Source organism: Dioscorea cayenensis, chromosome 16 (genome assembly GCF_009730915.1).
Source record: "Dioscorea cayenensis subsp. rotundata cultivar TDr96_F1 chromosome 16, TDr96_F1_v2_PseudoChromosome.rev07_lg8_w22 25.fasta, whole genome shotgun sequence".
Classification (NCBI taxonomy): Eukaryota; Viridiplantae; Streptophyta; class Magnoliopsida; order Dioscoreales; family Dioscoreaceae; genus Dioscorea; species Dioscorea cayenensis.
Genome location: NC_052486.1, coordinates 7,878,371 through 7,902,739, shown reverse-complemented (window position 1 = coordinate 7,902,739; position 24,369 = coordinate 7,878,371). Strand labels below are relative to the sequence as shown.

At 40.1% G+C, this 24,369-nt stretch overlaps 1 non-coding gene across 1 annotated transcript; it reads left to right on the top strand.

Moving 5' to 3' along the window:
* Positions 1–23,625: 23,625 nt before the first annotated feature.
* LOC120279899 lies at positions 23,626–23,732 on the top strand. Its single transcript, XR_005542201.1, has one exon. It is a non-coding gene; the product is annotated as a small nucleolar RNA R71 (small nucleolar RNA).
* Positions 23,733–24,369: the final 637 nt, after the last annotated feature.

Below are 24,369 nucleotides of genomic sequence, written 5' to 3'. Positions count from 1 at the left end.
AAGCTTTAAACTCAAGGAAAACTACTAGATCGACGTCTCAAATGGATGAGGAGAAGATTTAGGAGGAAAAATGAGGAGATTTGGCAAAGAAATGAGTGAGAAAAAAAAGAGAGAAAATCGCTGGAGAAAGAGAGAAAAGAAGAGAATGAAAGAAGGAGAGAGAGAGGGATTAAATGGGGGGGGAACCTGACCCCATACGGCCCCCATACAGCCCCGTATGGGGGCCGTATGGGCCAAATGGCCCTCTCGGCCAAGAGGATCTGCCCGTAGCAGACGGCCCCATATGGGGGCCGTATGGGGGCCGTCTGCTACAACACAGAGCCTCTGTGCTCGTCTCAGACGGCTACCATACGGCCCAATAAGGCCATATACCCATTAGAATCAATTAAAACTTCGAAAATCTACCCCCAATTGATGAAAAAATGATATAGCAAGCTCAAAGACTCCTCCAAAAATGAGTGAATTGAATAAAACGACGATCTGGTGCATGAATTAACACCTAAACATGAGTTTCTCAAGAAGTTGCACAAACATACCACAATTAAAATGATGAGAGCACTACGCCAAGTGTGTGAGCATGAACTTATTCAAAAGTAAAGCAAAACTAAGAAATACGAAAATTTGAAATGAACTAGGAACTAGAATACGAAAAATGCAAGCAAAGACCACCGAACACTTGGGTTGCCTCCCAAGAAGCGCTTGTTTAACGTCACGAGCTTGACGTACCTTTTTCTTAACTAAGGAGGCTTGAAAATGGTGTGTTCATCCCGGATGGAAGTTGCATAAGAACTACCAATAAATACGAAACATACCTTCCGGGATGGTGTTAAATTGAAGGCCAAGCATGAGTTACCTTTTGGCCTCCATGAAAAAAGCTTGGGATGGGAATTGTGCAATTTAAACTTAGGCGGATCCTTAGATGGTTTGAACCTCCTCCCGCTTCTTCTTTGGTCCCGACAAGAATTTCTTTGAGTACCCCACCACAAAGTTGCTTGGGCCTCCAAGGAAAAAGCTTTGGTCGAGAGTTGTTTAAGCTCGGCATGGGTGGGTCATTGGACGGCCTCAACCTCCTACCCACATTTTCTTCCTCGACTCTTGGAAAGTTGCCTTGGATCATCAAAAAGAGTTGCTTGGGCTTCCAAGGGAACAAGTTTTGTTGAGAACTCGTGAAGCTTTGCATAGGTGGACCAATTGGTGGCTTTGACATCCTATCCACAATTTTGTTTTCTCAACCATGGTGTGATGAACTTTCAAGTGCCCATAACATTTTGCTTGGGCGGCAAGGAAAAAAGTTTTTGGTTGGGAATTGTCCAAGCCCGGCATTGGTGGGTTCAAGTATGACATTGGTTTCCTCCCCACATCTTCAAATACAATTCCTGGAATTTTGTTTTTGCACTTGACTAAAATTGATGGATGGATGGAAAAATCTATGTTAAGACAAGTAGCATCTTCACATGTGGTCAATTGAGTTTCTTCTACTTCCTTACATGTTTTCATGACCATGATGCCATCCTCCCCCTTTTCTTCTTCAATTTCACATTGAGGTGAAACCTCTAACATTTGCTCAAAAGGTATTGATGCTACATCATTTGCTTCTTCCACCTACAACACCTCAATATGAGCATCCACCACAATCTCATTGATTTTCTCTTCATCTCTTGTGCCATTTTCAGTTAGGGCTTCTATAGATGGTGGCAATTTGACTGATTCTTTGGAATACTCTCCCATCTTGCTTTCCACACTTTGAAGAGATTGTTGAGCATTAAAATTTTTGGCATTCATAGCTTTAAGTTCGGCATCCGCATACCTCATGAAACTTGCAAAAACATCTTGTGTATTGAATCCCCAACGATTAAGTTGCTTGTTGACTGGAGGTTGGTAATGCCACGGTTTTTGAAAAGGGGGTTCCTGTAGCAATCCTTGGTGAGGGTAAACCCATTGGTGAAAATCCATGGCCCTGTGTCAACATGTAAAACTAAAATCAATAAGCTAACAAAGAAAACAATTAAGAAGAGAAATAAATAAATATGGACAAAAAGTGTACAAGAAACATATAAAGACAAATATTTACAAAAGAAAAGATAAATGGCTAGAGTAATAATCTAAAAGTTTCCTAGAATTCCTTAAAGTCCCCGGCAACGGCGCCAAAAACTTGATTGCTTCCCCGCAAGTGTACGGGATCGCCAAGTAATACCTCGCGTGAAGACACGAGGATTGTATTCCACGGGGCTAAGGATCTCCTATTACTCCTTCTCGAGCTATTATCTAGCCTAAGATCTCAAATGATGGATTTTTACTCTACTAAAGCAATTAAAACTAAAATGAGATTATGACCAAATTAGAGAGAACAAGCAATGGGCAAGCAAGAAATACAAAATAATGCAAAGGCCTATAGATGTGGATCCCCTTGAGGGGTTATCATGCAACATGGATGATGATTTAAAGATGCAAGGGTAAAATGGACCATGAGATTCCAAGTTTAGAACAACCCCAATATCTCGGCGATTGAACCCTAATCCCATACGAACATAGATAGGAATTTCTCCCAAATCTACATCCCTACGATTGCATTAAGTATGAGGAAATCTCGCTTAGGAATGAACCTACTCTTCTTCGGATTAAACCTACATGGAGGGCTACCAAACACCCAATTTCTCGGCGTGATGATACAAGTATCCCCTTCTAATCCATTCATGATCTAATACATGCGAGCAAGTCACATCTACATGCATCACTCATAAAAAGAGCTACGGATTTCTCCTTAATGTAGCACTTAGCATGAAAAACAATGGATTAGATCTCAAAATTACCCAAGCAAAGAATTAACAAGTAATCATCCAAAAATACATGATAAAACCCCCCAAGGTTCACCAACACCCGGTGGCCTTGGGGGGTCTAGTGTGTCATCATCCCACAACAAGTAACATAATCAAGTAAAAACACAAAGAAAAGCATGAGTGACACTCCCTAGATGAAATGGTGTAGGAGGAGGTAGAATGTATGCCGAATGATGCTTCCCTCGCCAAAGGAATGCCGAATGACGCTTCCTCTAGCCATGGGTCTCCTTCCTTCAAAGCGTGGTAGATCTCCCCTTTGAATGATGTTGCTTCTTGCCTTGAGAGTCTTGGATCTTGGGCTTAGATGATCTTCTAGCTTCCTTACCCTTTTTCTCCTCCCCAAGGTCGCCCAAAAACCTCTCAAGTGTCTCCCCAAAATCGGCCAAGAAAAGGTCTAGAAAAAGCCTAGCTGAAAAAGTCCCCAATATCTGCCCTAAAGTTGGTATTTATACCCCCCGAGGCATACGGGTCGTATGGGGGTCGTATGGGGGTCGTATGGCACCCAAAAACCCTAGATTCGCGATCCATACGGGGTGCATACGGCCCCCATACTGGGTAGTATGGAAATCTGGGCAGACACTCCAAAACAATCCGCTGCTACAGTGCATACGGCCCCCATACTGGGTAGTATGAAATTCCTGTTTTCTTCTCTTTTTGCCCAAATGATATCTTCTTGTTCTCCATGGCTTCCTTATGCCCTACAAAGCAAATAGAAGATGATTAAGCATAAAACGGGCATCAAACCTCACAAAATACATGCAAAGTGAATACGATAAATATATGAAAACAAATACATTTAGACACTTATCAGTTGCTTTATTGGCGGTGAGTACCTTGTGATTTGTTCTCCGCAAGTGCACGGGTCGCACACAAGTAATATAGTGGTACCCCGTGAGGGATAGCATTGTTGAACCTCAGGGACTGGACTAAAAGTACTTGCTTAACACTGATCTCTAGAGAATAATGAATTGGGATAGGATTAATTCAAAGAAAAGGGAAAGAAAAGAAATAAAATAAAAAGTGAAAAAAATGAAGATAATAGGCAACTGGGTTAAGTGTCAACAATAAGTGAACAATACCCCGGGATCTTTCCTAAGAACTTAGTGATGCTCACTCATTCTCATGGTTTACCAGGTAGATTCTTAGGTTCTAGTGTGTACTTAAAAGCAATATTGCAACTAAGGCTTTCAAATACGTCAAGTTTTGCAAAGATAACTATGGATTCAAGCTCACCAAGTTATGCCATTGCCTAGGGCAACAACAGCTGTGACAATCCACCATCAAGTTTTACCTAAGAAAGTACGCAAATCAAGCATTCAAGTTTTTCAATATAAGACTTAACACAAGAACCAAAACAAATCCATAAATCAAGAAGAGTATAAGTGTTTAAAGCATACAAAGTGACAAAGTTCCCACCCAGGGCATCGTGGCCTACTAGCCCCTCATGGGTGGGTACACATGGAGGAGATAACACTAGATTTAAAGAAAGAAGACATAACTCCCTTCTCTTTGAGATTTGCCTCCAATGTGAAGCTCCTTGTGCTAGCACCACTTTCCTTATGCCTCCAACTCTCCCTTGATACCTTAGAAGATATGGATAAGTGATAAACGTCTAAAAGTACGTATTTTGCATGTATTTGTTTTGTATTATTCTTTACATTTATTTGTTGAATCGATGCCCTTTTGGTTTAAAGTGTGTTATTTTTTGTATTTCAGGGCCTAAAAATAAGCCGTGGGGGTCTCGACGACGCCATTGGGAATGAATTCGGCATCAAAACGGCGTTTCCGAGCCCGATACTGCAGCAGGGTTACTGTAGCAGTTCAATGTAGCAGTTACTGTAGCTCATCACGGGCTTCTCGGCAGGAAACTCGAAATCCTGAGGGGTTGGCATATGACCCGTTTACCCATCAGGATCTTGGTGTTTAAAGGCTAAAAGGGAGTATCTTCTAAAAGGGGGGAGGCTAGTGTTTGAAAACTACTTCCACACCACCTTGAACCTGGGCTTTTGGAGGGAAAAAAGAGAGGAATTCCGAGCATTCCTCGGCTGGGAGAGCAACATTTAGGAGGATCCAACTTTAAGGACTTTATTTCTTGGAGGTTGAAGACAACGGGAAGCCACCCCTTCGAGTGGCGTCCTCGTAAGGCTTTCTCCTGGGATTCAAGCGTCATTCGGTCTTCACCTTTTTGAGGGAGTGTTCCCCATGTTTCTTTTAGTTGTTTGTATGTATTGTTTGGTTGCTTTGTTGAACATGAACAACTAAACCCCAAGGTCACTGGATGTAGATGAACCTTGGGGGTGAACTTGTGATGTTTTGGATTATTTGAGTAATTCATGTATGATTGGCTTGTTGTGATTCTAGTTTGGTGTTCTTGATTGTTTTGGTACATTTGATTAATTGATGTATCAAATTCTTGGTAGCACTTTGTACCATGATTATTGCCTTAGCGCTAGACTCCACCAAACTTGGAAGGGATTATTGTATAAATACGCCTTGGCCAATGGGTATTTGTACCCCTCCATTCCTAGGGTTGAAAACTACTAGTGTTTCTACCCTAACTTGTGAAATCCATCATTCTCTTTGCAACCGTGTGGGAAGTTGGGTGGAAAGAATTCCTTATTCAACACTTGCATCGGGTTAGGGGTCAATTGCCGTGACCATCGGGTTGACCTAAGTATTGGTTTTCTTGGTCCAACTAGCCACATGCTTAACTTTGCGAATATCCTACTCACTTTAGTAACCCCTTTGGGGACCCACATCCATGGCCATTTTCCAACCTTGAGCATTTCCCATGTTTTGATTTTGTCATACTTCTTAAGATTTTCTCTTGCTTTTCATTTTCACTTTCTCCTCCTTTCTTTTCTCTTGAATTGGAATCGGTGAGCTAAATAACAAGTATGAAGTGAATAAAGTAGCTTCTCGGGCCCCTTGGCAATACGACCCACTCGTGTGCGCGTGAGTGGTTTATTACTTGATGACTCCGTGCGCTTGCGGGTGTTCACACTCAGTGTCGATCAATAAGCCTAATGTCTTTTCTCTCATCGATGTCCTCCCGGTGGAGAAGAAGATCCCCGAACAAAGATGTTTTTGAAACCCTAAAAATTGGAGTTAAAAAGGGAAGATTCAGGCTCGACACAGATGGCGCACAAGCATGTCCAAACTGTGACATGTCTGGGTAGAACTGAGTGAAAAGGCATGCCCCTACCTGGTAGAATCAGTAGAAGAGACACAATTGTGTTTTGACGGTGCAATGGTGGGACACAAGCGTGTCATGAGCACCAAGTTCGTGTCACCTATTCTTAAATAAAATTACATACGGCTTGGTTTTTTCAGTGGCATGAACATGATCGTGTCCTGACTGTGTCAAGCTTGAGAACAACTTTCTACAAAGATTTCATACTGGATCAACATCAAGCTGAGATATTCAGTGGCCATGATACGAGTGTTTATAGCCCATGTCTAGCATGGGTACTTAAACTCTTTTTAAGTATTCTCTTGTTTTCGTCCTGATTTCACTCCAAATTGCATCGAGCCCTCCTATTATTGCACATATAACAAAAATACCCATAATAGCACTATGCATGTATAAAAGTAAACTTGAGAACAAGTAAAAGGACAAATTTAGGGCATGCAAACATATATACAAAGTGCACTCATCATTTTACGCCAAGACCAGACAGCTAATAATTGCTCAACTTTGACTCTTAATCTGGCTTTGTGTAATGGTTCCCAATCAATGGTTTGGAGGATCCTGAATTTATTTTGAGATAGCCGAGTATAACATTCACGATATGGCAATGCTATTAATTGTGCCGGTAGCTAGCTCGGACTCAATCTCAATGGTGTTTGCTTCATTCACATTGCCTACAACAGGAAATGGAATGAGTTAGTTCAGTTATATAACAATGTAGGGATGATACAGTCGTGTCAGGAGCATAATGATTGTGCTCCGATCAAGAGTGTGATCATGTTCTTAAAATAGCATGACTGTGTATTCGATGATCATCGACCAGGGGAAAATCTAGAGCTTAAACCTAAATATCTGATGGAAAATCAAATCAAATAATATATAATCAAGCAAGTTGAAGCCAAATGATCAATGAACCAAAAGATTAGACGCGTTGAAACTTTGCAACAACATAAAAAACTATGGGTCATAGCTTACCGAAGGCATAAGAGAAGATGTGCGAAAAAAGGGAGAAGAGTAACGATGATCGACAAGGAATGACGCTAACTTACGGGTTTTTACCACACTAGAGATGAGGTGAAGTGTTGGGAGTGGTGGTGAGGAGGCAATCGTATCAAATAGGTTTTCATGGAAAAGAATAGGCTGAAGTTGATAAGTCGTGACAACACACGCCTAGGACACGATCATGCTAAGATAACCAAGAGGAACACGATCATTTCCAGGGTGTGTCGCTCCCCCTGAAAATCTCAAGAAAATTTCCCAAGAGCTCAAAAGGGGAGGACCCGATCGTGCAAAAAGCAAGCAAACTACAGGACCCTTACTGGCACAATCGTGTCCGACCCATGTACTCCCTGAGTTTAACAAAATACAAGCCAATGAAAATAAATGGTACATGCATGGGTGTGCGTAGCCCGTGCGTAGCGAGAAAACACTAGGAAAATGTTCCCTTCCTCCAAAATAAATGATTTGGCCACACGTGATAAGAAATAACAATGCCGACACAATAAATATATCAAAAAAACCTTGAAAGACACCAATTAAAGTAAACCATAGTACACAAAGAAAGACTAATGCACAAAGAAGAAAATGAAACCCAAAGGACTCAAACAATAGGAACAAAACAACTTGGGTTGCCTCCCAAGAAGTACTTGTTTTACATCACTTGCTTGACATACTTGTTCAGTCGGGGGATAGATGAAGTAAAAACATATTGTCAACTGTGGGAGAAAGAAGGTCCTCACTTATCGTGTAATGTTTTAATCGATGCAGTTGACTTTGAAAGTTCCTTTAGTAGGGTGAGAGATCTCACATGCCCCATGAGGGAATATCTGGGTAATCGTATAAGGCCCAGACTAGCAAGATTTTAATTTTCCGGGTAAGTGCATCAGCCTAAAAATTGAAAAGGAGAACTTGCTATTCTATTTGAAACTCCTTATACTTCCTAAGGCAATTGTCATGAATTTGTCTCATTTTCTCCTTGTATAGCAATACATTTTCATAGAATTAAGTCTATTGACACACCCCTTGTGAGTGCATGCCGCAAGTGCATGGGTTGTCGAAGTAATAAATTACCCTAGTGAGTGGGTAGTCGTATCCACAGGGAATAGTGATTAGAAACACAAGGACTGCTATTTAACTTTGGTGAAGATGATCCAAAATGGTGTGAACAATATCAATGTAAATAGAAATTAAAAAAAACCAAGAAGGAGACGTAATAAAATGATACGAAAGGAAATCAATAGAAAGTGGGGCACCCGGACATTACTCACCCTAGGACTATTGCTTCAAGTGCAAGACTGATCATTATATCTCCTAACTGGTGTTTAATGAGTTATGGAGATCCTTAAACACACGATCCTAAACCTAAGGTCTACCGTTACTAACCCTACACTATGCCCCAACAGAAAGGATTGCTCTCGACGCCTCACACTTTGCAAGGTTGGATTAAGCTCTAGGGACTCCAAGTGATAAATCCTATTCCCTAAGCTAGATCTAACCCTTCGGTCCAGGCGAAAGACCCCTAGTCACAATTAAGCCCCAGCACTAAAGATTACTTCAATGCTTCACTCTATTGCTTGCACAACTAAACCCAGCGGAGTTCCTCTCTTAGCACTTCACTCTACAGTGACCGCAAAGAACTATTGGAACACAGAGGTAGGATAAATCACACTAGAAGAGAAAGGGGGCGTTCCACTACCTCTCGACTCACCCTCTCAACCCTCTCTAATCTAGCTTTGTTTAATCCTCATGGTGTGTCACTCATCCACAAGGATTACCAAGATGGATTCTAAATCCTAGTGTCACCCTAAGGGAAAATCACTTCAACAAGCATTTATGATTGGAACTCAATTAGAACATCAATTAAAAAAAAACATAATGAAAGGTTAATGAAACAAAATCATCCTAGTGGTTACAAGTCCAAGCACCTACTAGAGGTTTAGCTCTTCATGGAGAGAGATACAATCAATAATGAAATTTAATGTAAAAACACGCAATCCATAAGTAAAATACCCTTGTAGTCCGTATCTTTGATCTTGTGGAGTAGCCTCGATTCTCCAAAGGTTCCCTCATCAAGCCTAGGGCACACCTCATCGAATCGATGCTGATGAAAGCTCCCCCAATAACTATCTTCCGAAGGAACACGGTGTTGAAGGCCGTAGAACCACTTCAAAAATCTCGCCAAAGCCTCTCCAAACCCTAGCCGTGAGCGCCTCCAAAGTTGGTTGAAAGATCGGAAAAAGATTCTTCAAAACATCACAAGTCATGGATTAAATAGGGTTAGAATCGGGCATCCACACGGGCATATGGAATTTCCACACGGCCATGTGAATCTCCAGTAATCAAATTTTTAGCGCGCTGTGAACAGTAACTCCTACATTGATTTGCTATAGTAAACTACTACAGTACTTTCCCAAAATGCTCTTGAATCCACACTTTTCATCAAGGCCACATAAATAGGCACAAATCCATGCGGTAGATCGCATTGCGTCTTCAAGGAAACCACATTCAATGAAGATCTTACTAGTGTTGCACAAGTCGGAACACATGAGCATGGTTGCCTTTGTGGTCCTCCTATTGGCATGTTCACTCGAGCACGACGGAGGTTTGCACACACTCGCATGTCTTTGAGCACAACTTGTGTCTTCATATTTGTTCACTCCAAGATTTCATCAACAAATTGCATCCACGATCTACTTTTGGTTTCTTTCTTTCATAATTGCATAACGAAATGGGAGAATAGCTTTTTTAGAAATTTTGACTACCACTCTTGCATCATTTGAAGGGAGAGCCTGTGCCTCTGCCCATTTAGACATATAGTCCACAGCTACTAGCGCATATTTGTTTCCATTTGAGTTAAGGAAAGGTCCCATAAAATTAATCACCCACACATCGAATACTTCACACTGCTGAATAGGAGTTTGTTTTATTTAATCTGGTTTAGATAGGTTCTCACTCCTATAGCATTGATCACATGATCTGACAAACTTCGGAGTGTCCATAAACAATATCGCCCAAAAGAAGCCCACCTCTAAAACCTTCTTAGCTATGCAGTTAGAGCTAAAATGACCTCCCACTATACCGGTATGGCAGTGTTCCAGGATCTTCCAACCCTCAGCATGTGAAACACACCGCCGGACTACTAGGTCAGCACATAGTTTTTACAAGAAAGGGTCCTCCCAAAAATAATGCTTGACAATGGATAGGAATTTTTTCATTGATGGTATGAGAACCGTGGTAGAATAATTAGCCCCAGCAGGTAGTTGGCAACATTAGAAACCAGGGGTGTTCATCATTTTGAATAGGTTTCTTATGGACCCAATAGATATGTTCTTCATGAAAAACATCGTTCATTCTTTGGTGACTGCTAATGCTTCCATTTGTATGTATTAGGCATAATAGGTGGTCGGCTACTACATTCTCTGAGCCTTTCTTGTCCCGAATCTCCACATTAAATTCTTGCAAAAAGAGTATCCATTTGATCGACTGAGGTTTTGCATCAGTCTTAGCAAGAAGGTATCTGACTGTAGCATGATCTATATACACTATGAACTTGGAAAGCACTAGGTAAGACCCAACTTATCGAAAGCATAGACGATAGCCAACAATTCATTTTTATAGTGGTGTAGTTCTCCTGAGTTGCTGTTAAAGTTTTGCTCAATCACTCGCATCACACATGAGTTCTGAGGGACGATCCCACTCTGGAGCCTTTACAATTGGTGCTCTGACTAACTGATTGCTTCCACACAAGTGTACGGGATTGCCAAGTAATACCCTGTGTATGACACAGGGGTCATATTCCATGGGGCTAAGGAAGTACTATTACTCACTTTCATCTACTTTCTAGACTACAAATTAATATAAGTAGAGATGAAAAAAACAAATAAACTAACTTAAGCTAATCCTATGGCTGGGTAACTAACACACACTAATAAATGAACAATAGAGTGTCAAGCCAGAGAAGATGGTGTTCGGATAAAGAATCCTCCTAGGGTTGCCGTTAAATTCCAAACTAGGATGGTTTAAAGTGTATTGACATCATTTAAGACCTAGAGATCTCTTAGATAGGTTAATCCAAATTTCTCTGGGCTAACCCCTAATCCTATATGACTATTAATCAGAATCTCTTCCGGATCAACCCATATACGATTGCAAAGAGTTCAAGGAAATCTCTAATAGGAGTAAACCTACTATCCTTCGGCTTAAACCAAGCATTAGAGGGCTACCAACACCTGATCTATAGCCGTGTCAGCACAAGAATCCCCTTTTAATCTCTCCTAGATCTAGTATACGTGAGTAGGTCACATCTACATGTATAACTCATAATAGAATTACAGATTTCTCCAAAAATGTAATTCTAGATGTGAAAGAATGAAAGATTAAATCTCAAACATCCATCAAATTAAATGACTAACAACATCCCGAGTTCTTGCACAAGAATAACCCTGGGTTCATCCATATCCAAACACCAAAATAAGTTAATCACTCATGATGATGGATACTTATACAACATGCATGGAAAAGAAAGACAATGAAGAAGCAAGAAAACTCCCTCTACGATCTTGATCTCCTTGAATCGATGAAGCCTTGAATAATGATGCAATGATGGCTTAGAACTTCACTCTAACTCCTTCTGCTTTTCTCCTCTCCCTCTTGGTGATGATGTGTGCCCGTTTCCCATAAGGATCATCATCAGAAGATGGTTGAAAAGCCTCAAAGAAGTACAGTGACAGCGGCCCAAAAGGCCAAAAAAAGTCCCCTTCTTTTGCCCCAAAGGAACTTTTTATAATCTCCCAAATTAATGCATACCGGGGTCAATACGGGGTCAATACTGGGGTCAATATCGGGCTGCATTGAGGCCATATGACTTAGACTAATTTTTTGTATTGAAAATTCTCCAGGTGATACAATAACTTTGCTACAGTACATCTGCTATAGTACTTCACTTATAGTAATCTGCTACAGTAAATATGCTACAGTACTGTGATACCTAGTTTTCCTCCTTTTTTTTGCCCTAATCGTGTCCTCGTGTTCTCCATGGCTTGTTCATGTCCTACAAAGCAAATAATACATGATTAAGCATAAAACGGGCATCCATTTCTACAAAAATACATGCTAACTATATAAAATACATGTACAAAAACACATACAATTAGACACTTATCAAATATCCCCACACCTGAGGGTTTGCTTGTCCCCAAGCAAACAAATCATAAAGAACAAAGAGGGTGATAAGTGGCTAAATGTACTACCTCTAGCTCAAATAAATACAAGAATCTAAAAGCAATGGATAATGATATATAGATGTTGAGTTACAAACAGTAAGCACGATAGAAAGATCCTGTCTCACCTCTTATATGTTTGTACCATGTGTATGAACCTTCTATCTCATCTACCTTGACCTGGTCTAGCCTACTGACCTTAATCAGTACAGCTTTAGATGCTAATCACTCCACATGTAAAGAGTACTGAGTCTTAAATAGCTAAGTGCTACTTTAATGAACAAGTAAGATCTATCTAACCCATGAACTTGAAACTAATTCCCTTTTCTTCTCAGAACCTCTAGTAAGCAGTCAAAAAGATCAATAGGATTTTTAATTTCATTTCATTCATTTTTTTTTCTAGTCTGACTATTGTACAAAAAATCTTTTTGGAGGGTGCACATGCTGGTTAAGCACAAGAGTCACCCAACCACTCGATTACAGTCTACATAGACGCATTCATGCTTCATTAGTAGAGGAATACTAACATAGACTCCTTTTTCTTTTCCTTTTCATTTTTTTCATCCATTTTCATTCTTTTTTCACATTCACCATAGGTTATGTCTTCAGACTACTCTGCATGCCACAAAATTAGGGCTACTTCAACAAGACATAGAAGTTATTAAGAGTTCATTGAAAGATAAAACTTAGTGTTCTAAGGCCAAGTACTCGAAGTTGTGTGTTAAGTATACAACAGAGTTAGAATAGTCAAGTTGGCTATTCCCAGGGCATCAACACAAGATTCAGTGCACTAGACAATACTAAAGGTGAAATAGGATCAAGAAAGCATAATAACATGCAACTCACATTAATCAATTATCCAAGCTAGAAGAATCTTACAATAATGAACAAGTCATCATGGGTAACACTAGAATGCATACAATGACTCTAATACATGAAATATACCCATCCCCACACCTACTATTGTAGATTGTCCCCAATGTACACTTGTCATGAAAAGCATGGTAGAATAAGCAATGAAAACAAAAGTGGAGGGTGAAAACGAACTTCCCTAGTTAATCTTGTGCAAAGGGCAAGGTGTGACCCGAGCATAAGGTACGACAAGTTATACATGTTGGGTCTAGCTTTCACCAAATAGAAGGAGGGCTCACAAAACTCCCTTAATGCCTTGCAAGGCAAGAAGGGGCCATCATCATTCCACAAAAATTTATAAAGAAGAGATGGAGACTAATCATGCAAAATCTTTGATAAAATACAAAGAGAACACAAAAACTGGAAAATAAAGTCTAAACAATAAAACAAAGTGTCCATACTAGTCTTGTCCTTAGAACTAGGTTTCTCAGCACAAAATGACATCTTGCTCTATATTATTCTTGTCCAAAAATGTGGTCACCCGTGTGGTGTAAACATAACTCCATGGTTGCTTGTCAATTTCTTCATCCTCAATATTCCTACAAACCATGAAAACCCCAATCAAGGATAGAGGAATCCAATATAATTCAAAATGTAGTGTAAGAGATGAGGAAACAATGGAAAATATGATGTATAGTGGCCATACGGCCGTATGGGTACTATTCACTTTGAAAGAACCTCCCCAAAAACATGAAAATCAAAAAAGTTTTACATAGATTCAAGGGAGACTTCATCCACAATAATCACACCACAAAAACCAAGCCAAATACTTGAAAATTTTCACAAATAAGCTCCAAGAACGCAAGAAAAACGAAGAAGATAAAACTAGGGCATCAAAGAGCTTACTGACGAAACCTTGAGAAAACTCGATTTAAACCTTTGGTAGACCACTAGATCAAAGTCTCGAAGAGGTTAGGAGGTGATCTAGGAGAAGAAATGAGGACATTTGGCCAAGGATTGGTGGAGAAAGAATAGAGAAAATCGGGTGAAGAAGAAGAAGAAATGAGGAGACAGAAAAGGTGGTGAGAAGTTAAAGGAGGGACCAAAGCCATAAGGCCTTAATGAGGGCCTCATTGTGGCCGTATGCTTTAGTTAAAAATCTTTGGATGGGCATACGGCCTCAATGAGGTTTTCATTGAGGTCGTATCAGCCCTACAAAACATTTTGGAGACAAAATTTGCTTCTCCTAGTGAATAGCGAAGGCCATGAAAGGATTTAGAACACCTCCACACTTGAAAGAAAGTTCAAAAATCTGATCTAATGCATGAAATAACATCAAAACCATGAGTTTCTCAAGAAGATAAATGATTAAACCACAAGAAGGATGATGACAAAAATGCACAAGACATGCGAGCATGGACTTATTCATAGAAAAAAAATATAAAAGAAACACAAATACACTTAACAAAAACACAATCTACTCCTAACTAAAGATTTAAAAAAAAAAAGAAATGAAGAATTTGAAGCTGGGTTGCCTCCCAAGAGACTCTTGTTTAACGTCATTAGCTTGACATACCTCTTTCTTACCTTTAGGAGGCTAGAAAAGGGTGTGTTCATCTCGTCTAGAAGTGGCATATGAACTACCAAAGAATGAGAACCATACCTGCCAGGATGAAACAAGTGTGGAGGTTGTATATGAACTACCTTTTGGCCTCCATGTAAAAAGCTTGGGCCGAGCATTGTACAACTTGAACTTGGGCGGATCCTTTGTTGGTTTGAGCATCCTCCCCTCTTCTACTTTGGTCCCAGCTGAATTTCCTTGGAGCTTCCTCAAAAATCATTTTGGCCTCGAAGGGAATAGGTAAGGTTGAAATTTTTTTTCAAACTCAGCATCAGTGGGTCCTTTGGTGGCATAAACCTCCCACCCACATCTCCTTCATCAACTATAGTCAATCTTCCATTAATTACACACAAAAATCATTTGGGCCTCCAAGGAAAAAGTTTAAGCTGGGACGTGTCTAACATTGCCATCGGTGGGTCATTGGATGGCTTCAACCTCCTACACATATCTTCAGTCATCCTGGAGAATTCTCTTTTGTACTTGGTGTTTTGAGTCACTTCCATGCTAAGGGCTAGTTCAAATGATATTGGTGCCATTCTTCTACCCTTTTTACCTCCAATACACAAAAGTTCACATCCACCTCCCTTCCATCATATCTCTCTTCTTTCTCATTGTTATTTGTAGTTAGGAGTTCTATTACTTGTTCTTGAATTAATTGTTCAACCCGATTCTCTAACTTGTGAAAAGATGCTTCCACCATCAAAAGTGTGGCATCGATGACCTCAAATTGGAAATTACATTTGGCATCAAGGGAATGAAGTTCGTTGGTGAGGACTTCAAATTTGGTGTCGATGTCTCAAAATCTCTATTCAGTATGTATCATGAATTTTGCAAACACATCCTCTGTAGTAAATCTCTTTATTTGTGGTGGTTGTTGCATTTGGGAACCCTGAGAGGGTGCAACCTTTTGTTGCTGCCCTTGATTTAAAGAAACATTTGGGTGGTATTTCCACTCCGGATTGTAAGTTGAGCTGTACGGGTTTCCTTGCGGTCTTTGTCCCCCAATATAATCAATGTTCTCAATTGGTGCAATGGACAGACTAGCAATAGGACATTGGGAAATGAGGTGGTTGATCTTTTCAGCATGGGCATCAACCTTAGTGGCTGCAACTGAGTTACAATTATTCAGATTGCAAGCCCCTTGCTTTTGCCAAGAAAATTGTACCTTGCACAAAAGATGATATAAAGAACAAAGTTAAATAAAATAAGAAAAATATGTACAAAGAGTAATATACACACATAAACAAAATATGGCTATAGCAATATATTACAAGCTTTCCTAATATTCCTTCAATGTCCCCGGCAACGACATCAAAAATATGATTGCTTCCCTGCGAGTGTACGGGATCGCCAAGTAACACCCTGTGTGTGACACAGAGGTCATATTCCATGGGGCCATGTAAGTATTATTACTCACATTTCTTCTACTTTCTAGCCTACAAATTAATATAAGTGGAGACGAAATAAAACAAATAAACTAACCTAAGCTAATCCTATGGTCGGTTTATCAACACATATAAGGAAGTGTCAAGCAAGAGAAGGCAGTGTTCGGATAAAGAATCCCCCTAGGATTGTCGTTAAGGTCCAAACTAGAATGGTTTAAAGTGTACTTACGATATTTAAGACCTAGAGATCTCTTAGATAGGTTAACCCCAATTTCTCAGCGGCTAACCCCTAATCCCATACGAGTGTTAATCGGAATCTCTTCTAGATCAACCCACCTATGATAGCAAAGAGTCCAAGGAAATCTCTAATAGGAGTAAACCTACTACCCTTCGGCTTAAACCTAGCATTACAAGGCTACCAACACCTGATCTCTCACCTTATCGGCATTAGAATCCCCTTTAAATCTCTCCTAGATCTAGTACACCTGAGTAGGTCTCATCTACATGGACAACTCATAAAAGAATTATAGATTTCTCCAAAAAATATAATTCCAAACATGAAAGCATGATAGATTGAATCTCAAACAACCATCAAATTAAATAACTAACAACATCCCGAGTTCTTACACAAGAATAACCCTAGGGTTCATTCACATCAAAACACCAAAAAGTCATCCACAAGATTCGTCTCTTCACAACTAAAAAGGGCTCCCTCTAGATTTTTCAAACATTCTTCAAAAGGGTCTCCAAATACCGAAAAGTCATCCATGAAAACTTCCATAAAGTCTTTAACAAATTCATCAGAAAATGACATCATACAACTCTGAAAAATTATTGGGTCATTGCACAAGCGAAAGGGCATTCTTCTTTAAGCAAAGGTACCATAAGGACAAGTGAAAGTTGTTTTGTCTTGATCATCAGGCGCCACAGGAATTTGCACATACCCAGACATTCCAAGCAGAAAATAGTAATAATTGTGACTTGCCAACCGTTCCAACATTTGATCAATGAACGGTAAGGGAAAATGATCTTTGCGGGTTGCATTATTCAGCTTCCGGTTATCAATGCAAACTCACCACCTAGTCACTGTATGTGTAGGGATCAATTCATTACGTTCATTCAAAACCATTATCATTCCCCACTTTTTAGGCACCACTTGAACTATACTTACCCGAGGATTGTCTAAAATGAAATAAATTATCCCACCTCCAGTAATTTCTTCACTTCCTTATTTACTACTTCCGTCATGGTGGGGTTCAATCTCCTTTGAGGTTGCACCTTGGGTTTGTCGTTATCCTCCATCAGGATTCTATGTGTGCAAAAGGAAGGATTACCCCCTTTTATGTCAGAGATACTCCAGGCGATAGACGCTTTGTGCTTTGATTGTGTGCCCACAAGTGTACATGATCGTCAAGTAATACCCTGTGAGTGACACAGGGGTCGTAGTATTCCACGGGGCCAAGGAGCTCCTATTACTCCTCCATCACTTATTTTCTAACCTTAAAACTCCAACATGTTCTTACTCTAGTACGTGCAATAACATAATTAAGAATACAAGTATAGCAAACCCACAACAAGCAAGAAAATCACAAGAGCAATAATGATAAGAACATGCCTTGGGATGTGGATTCCCAAGAGGGATTCATCATGATGTACGGATGCATAAGAATAGATGACATGGGTGATTTAGGCCGATGGACCTCAACAACAGTTCAACCCCGATTTCTCGGTAGTCAAACCCTAATCCCATACAAATGATGACAAGGATTCCTCCTTAGATATATTCCTATGATTGCATTAAGCACATGGAGATCGCGAAATAAAGACACACTTAACTTAAGTTCATTCTCATGGTTCATAGGGGCAACCTACATCCAATTTCTGGGCATGTTGGTCAAGGATCTCCCCTTTTAGCTCAATGATGATCTAATACACGTGAGTAGGTCACGTCTATGTATACAACTCAAATAAGAACTAAGGATTTCTCCATATTATAGTTCTAGGCATGAAACAACATGAGCTAAACCACAAATCACACCAATGCATTCCAAATAAAAGTGAAGCATCCAAAATACATGATGAACCCCCCCAAGGTTCACCTACATCCGGTGGCCTTGGGGGTCTAGTGTGCCATCATACAAATAAATGTCTCAAACACAACAAAAGCAAGAAGTAAATGCATAAATGACACTCCCTAGTCCGAATGATGAAGATGAGGGAGAATGCCAGCCGAATGATGCTTTTTCTAGCCCTAAAGATGCCTAAAGTACCACTGCTACAGTACTCCATCTACAGTCTTTTTGCTACATGGGATACGCTACAGTACTGCGACCTGGTTTTCTTCTCCTTTTTGGCCAAATTATATCTTCGTGTCCTCCATGGTGTTCCCGTGCCCTGCAAAGCAAATAATACACTATTAAGCACAAAATGGGCATCAATTGTAGTAAAAATACATGCTAGAAGCGACAAATACATATACAGAAATATGTACATTTAGACACTTATCAAATATCCCCACACCTAAGCATTTGCTTGTCCCCAAGCAAACACATCATGAAAAACAAAGATAAAGATAAGTGGCTAAATGTATTACCTCCGGCTCAAATAAATACAAGACTCTACAAGCATTAGGAAATGATAACAGATAATGAGTTACAAACATTAAGCACAAAAGAAAGATCCTGTCTCACCTCTTATATGTCTGTGCCATATGTGTGAATCTTGTATTTCATCTACCCTGAACTGGTCTAGCCTACTGACTTCAATCAGTACAGCTCTAGATGCTAATCACTCCACATGTAAGAGTACTAAGTCTTAAAATGCTAAGTGCTGCTCCAATGAGCAAGTAAGATCCTTCCGAATCTTGAACTCGAACTAACTCCCTATTCTTCTCAAAGCCTCTAGTAGGTAGCCAAAAAGATCACTAGGGTTTTTATTTTCATTTCATTTCATTTTTTTCTTTCTTTTTTGAGTCCGACTAACATAGACTGCACCAAAAAATCTTTCTAGAGGGTGCACATGCTGGTTAGGCACAAGAGCCACCCAACTACTCGATTACAGTCTACATAGACGCATTCATGCTTCATTAGCAGAGGAATACTGACATAGACTCATTTTTTTTCTTTTTCTCTCATTTTTTTTTTCACATTCATCCTAGATCATGTCTTCAGACTACTCTACATGCCACAAAACTAGGGCTAGCTCAACAAGACTCGGAAGTTCTTAAGAGTTCATTGAATGAAAGAACTTAGTACTCAAAGACCAAATACTCAAAGTTGTGTGTTAAGCATACAAGAGAGTTAGAGTAGTCATGTTGGCTATTCCTAGGGCATCAACACAAGATTCAGTGCACAAGACAATACTAGAGGTGAAACAAGATTCAATAGAGTACAACAACAAGTATGTAACTCAAATCGATCATTAAACCATGCTAGAAGAGTCTTACAATAATGAACAAGCCATCATGGGTACACTAGCATGTAAATAATCATCCTAATACATACAATACACCCATCCCCACACCTAGTGTTGTACATTGTCCCCAATGTACACTAATCATGAAAAACATAATAATATGTGCAATGAAAATGATGGAGGATGGTGGAACGAACTTCCCCGGTTAAATCTTGTGCATACGGTGAGAGGTGACCCGAACAAAAGGTGTTGCAAGCGTTGCATGTCGGGTCCGCCTTCCATGAAATATGGGAAGGCTCACCAAGCTCCCTTAATGCCCTTCACGGCATAAAGGGGCATCATCATTCCAAACAAAAATTAAGAATGCAAAAATAAATAATAGGGAGTAGTCAAAACACAACAATACTAGATGAAGACTAGCAAAGTTCTACACAAGGTTGGTAGGGCATCCCCTTTCCAACTTATTACAATCATACAAACACACTTGCATAAAAAGTAAAGCAAAGAAATAAACTAAAGAAGTAAAGCAAATGTCCATGCTCAAATGTCCAACTAGTCATCACAAGATGTTGAAGATGTGGTTGTCTTGGTGTGCTTCGAAATTGCTCAAAACCTCCAAGTATGTTGGCGAAAAGTAGGATCATCAATTGAGAATAGATTCACCAAAAACCATGTGAAAGTAATTCCTTGAATTGTTCATGCGTCCCAAATATTTCCAAAATACCCCATTCTATGTGATGAAGTGTGCCACATGGTTTGGTCTTCAAAACTTCACACTTCGCCTTATGATAATCATGCTTAAAGTGTGGTTCTTCGGGGTTGGCATTGTGTTTCTTGGATGTTTTGAGGAAAATTTCTTGACTTGTGGCATTCCTACATCAATAAAAATTCAAATAAGAATGAAAGGAATCAAAAAGCATGTATCATATGGCATGAGAAGGGCTAAAACATGAAGAATATGAAATGAATAGTGTCCATATGGGCCTCAATGAGGAGCTCATTGAGACAGTATGGGTACTATTCATTTTGCAAGAGTTTCCCCCAAGTCATGAATTCGAAAACATTTATACAAAAATTCAAGATCATACAAAGACATGATGTTCATACCATAAAATACAAGCAAAAAGCTTGAAACATCCACACACAAGCTCAAGAAAGCAAGAAGAAAAAGAAAAGACAAGTTTTCATCAACCAAGCTTCATACCAACTAAGATCTTGAAAACACTTGAGTGGATCTCGAAGAGAAACACTAGATCTACTTCCCAAAGAGATTTGGAGATGATTTAGAGCACTATCTAGTGAGATCCAGCCATGGAGAGAGAGCTCATGGAGGCTAGGGCTCGGTTGGAGAAGAAGAACAATGAAGAGATGAGAGAAAATGGCCAAGTTCACATGCAAAAAGTGGGTCATACGGTCTCAATAAGGAGCTCATTGAGGCCGTTTGCCCTAGTGTAATGTTGCTGGAATTTCTTGAGGACCTCAATGAGGAGCTCATTGAGGCCATGAGAGGTAGAAAAAAGTTGATGGATGGTCTTGAGGACCTCAATGAGGAGCTCATTGAGGCCACGAGAGGTAGTGTAAACTTTCTGGAATTTCTTGAGGACCTCAATGAGCTGCCCTCAATGAGCAGCTCATTGAGGTCCTCATGGCTTCTAAAATCAGGTTTTAAAGTCATCCTAGCTTCTCCAAACACATGGCCATGGCTACACTATGTTCTAAAATCATCTCCGACATAAAATAATGGTTCAAATGCTCGATCTAATGTATGAAATGATGACCAAATCAAGTGTTACTCCACAATAAAAATTAAGTAAACAACCACATGAACAATGATCATGATGAACAAACTAGTTAGGACATGGACTTATTCAAATTCACAACTCTAAGAAAATACGAAAAATGACAATAACATGAACTTGAACACAAAGAACTAACAAACATGAAAATAAACCCCCGAATGCTTGGGTTGCCTCCCAAGAAGCGCTTGTTTAACGTCACGAGCTTGACGTACCTTGTTACTTACCTCATGGGGGCTCGAATAGTTTGAAATTTCCCCTGATCATCTTTGAATTGTTGTTGTTACTTCCCGGTAAATTCAAGGACATCAATGAATAAACGTCACATTTTTCATGAGCAAAAGGAGGTGAAGATTTTACCTTCTTTTCTTGGGGTGTTTGTTGAGAATGAGTAATAACTTTCTTCTTTTTTCCCAGAACCTCACTCCAAATTTTCTTCAACATTGAATCTTTTTTCTCTTTTTCTTTGGCATTGGTACACATAACTTTCTCCTTTGGCTTCTTTAAATTGGGACTTGGAAGAGGAGAGTGAGGTTCTTCTTGATCTTCATTTTCTAGCTCTCTCAAGTACTCATCTAATGGGTTCAATGATAGCACCTCCTGCACACAATCAGAGATTAAAAGTTCAGTTTCATCAACAAAATAAAACATGTCATCATGGTCTAAAGAGTGTTTCATGGCCGCCGGTAGAGTGTACACTGCTTCTTCCTCACCAACTCTTAATGTTAATTTTCCTCCTTTAAGGTCAATTAGGGCACCGGAGGTAGTGAGGAATGGCCGACCAAGAATCAACGGTGTCTCCACATCTTCATCAATATCCATGATGACAAAATCCACAAGGAACACAAATTTGTCCACCCGGACAATCACATCTTCTAAAATCCCACGAGGCTTCCTTGTTGATCGATCCGCCAATTGTAAAATCATTCTCGTGGGTCTAAGTTCCTCAAGACCAAGCTTCACATACATGGTGCAGGGACATAACATTAATGCTTGCCCCCGAGTCCGCTAGGGCATTTTCTTGAACCCCATCCTCAAGTACACATGGGATTATGAAGCTTCCAGGATCTTTCAATTTTTGTGGGAGCTTCTTCTCCAAAATGGCCGAGCAATTTCCCGTGAGTGCAACTGTGCCCTCTTCTTCCAATTTTCTCTTGTTTGTTAGCAATTCCTTCAAAAACTTGGCATACTTGGGCATTTGAGTTAAAGCTTCCACAATCGGGATGTTTATATGGAGTTGCTTGAAGATGTTGACAAATTTTCTAAATTGAGCATCCTCCTTATCTTGCTTCAATCTAGCCGGATAGGGAATTGGAGGTTTGTATTCAGACGGCTTTGATGAACCCTTTTGTGGACTTTCCTTATCTTCACTCTGCTTGCTTTTCTCGATAACTTTCTCCACTATGTTAGGGTCTTCCACTTCGGCTACCCTAGTCTCCTTGACACTTGGGTCAACTCTGACCCTTATCTCAACCTGTTTCCCGCTTCTAAGGGCAATGGCCTTTAAGTGCTCTCTTGGGTTCTCCTCAGTATTGCTAGGAAGACTGCCTGAAGGTTGCTCAAAACTTGCTTTAGCAAGCTGCCCCACTTGGTGTTCAAGGGACTGCACTGAGGCTTGGAGGTTCCGCAAGATTGAGCCTATTTCGTTGAATTGCCCAGCGTGTTGAGTAAGCTGAGCATTCACCTTACTGAACTGATTCTCCATACTGCTAGTTATGCTGTTGAACCTGGATTCAGTGTTAATCATGAACTTGGCAAGCACATCTTCAGTAGTGAACCTCTTCTCCAAAATTGGTTGTTGCATTTGGGAATTTTGTTGAGGTGGGGCGGCTTTTTGTTGTTGCCCTTGATTCCAAGAAAAGTTTGGGTGGTATTTCCACCCCGGATAATAAGTCGAGCTATACGGATTCCCTTGTGGCCTTTGTCCCCCAATATAATCAACATTCTCAATTGGGGCGACGGAGGAACTAGCAATTGGACAATGAGCAACTTCATGCCCTCCACCACAAGTGCTACAACTCATCACCGACTCCGACTTCGAGCTACTCCCCATGAGCAAATCTAACTTTCGAGACAAAACATCAACCTTTGCTGTAAGAGCATCATTAGCACTGACTTCATAGATTCCGGCACCTTTTTGTGGTGCACCTCTTGAGGCCCAATGAGACTCATTGCTTGCCATCGATTCAAGTAGTTGCTCGGCTTCGTCAGGGTACTTGTTGCTAAGGGATCCACCCGCTGCGGCATCAATTAATTGACGGGTTGCATAGTTTAATCTGTTGTAGATGATCTGAACTCGCATCCAAGAAGCAAAGCCATGATGGGGGCATCTTCGAAGAAGATCCTTGAATCTCTCATAAGCTTCAAAAAGTGTTTCCGACTCCCCTTGTTTGAATGCTGAAATTTCTTGCCTTAGCTTCGCCGTCTTGCTAGGAGGAAAATACCTTCCCAAGAATTTTTCCACCATATCTTTCCATGTTTTGATCGATCCCGGTGGTAAGGATGTGAGCCAACAGTTTGCTCCATCACTCAAACTGAAAGGGAACAATCATAGCCGGATTGCGTCATCAGTCACCCCATTTATCTTGAAGGTAGAACAAATTTGAAGGAAACGGGAGAGGTGATCATGGGCATCTTCATTTGCAAGTCCATTAAATTGTACTGAATTTTGGATCATGCCGATGGTGCTTGCCTTGATCTCAAAATTATTTGTGGCGATGGATGGAGCTTGCACACTAAATTCTTTACCCGTAAATTGCGGCCTTTCATACTCGGACAAAGTACGTCTTTCTTCAGCCATGACTACAGATTCTCTGTCCTCAATTTCAATATTTCTTTCACTAGTGCTTTCACTCACTTCTCTAAGTCTTCGACGCAAGTTTCTCTCAATTTCACTGTCTTGTGCGACTAGGTTTGATGGGTTTGCTCGTGTCATACACAGTACCTTGCAAAGTCAATAAAGATAAAGAAAGTTAAGCTCAAAAAAGAAGTAAGACAAAATAAAAGAAGAAATGAAAGAAAAGAAAAATTAGTTAGAGCAATAAGCTAGAAGTTTC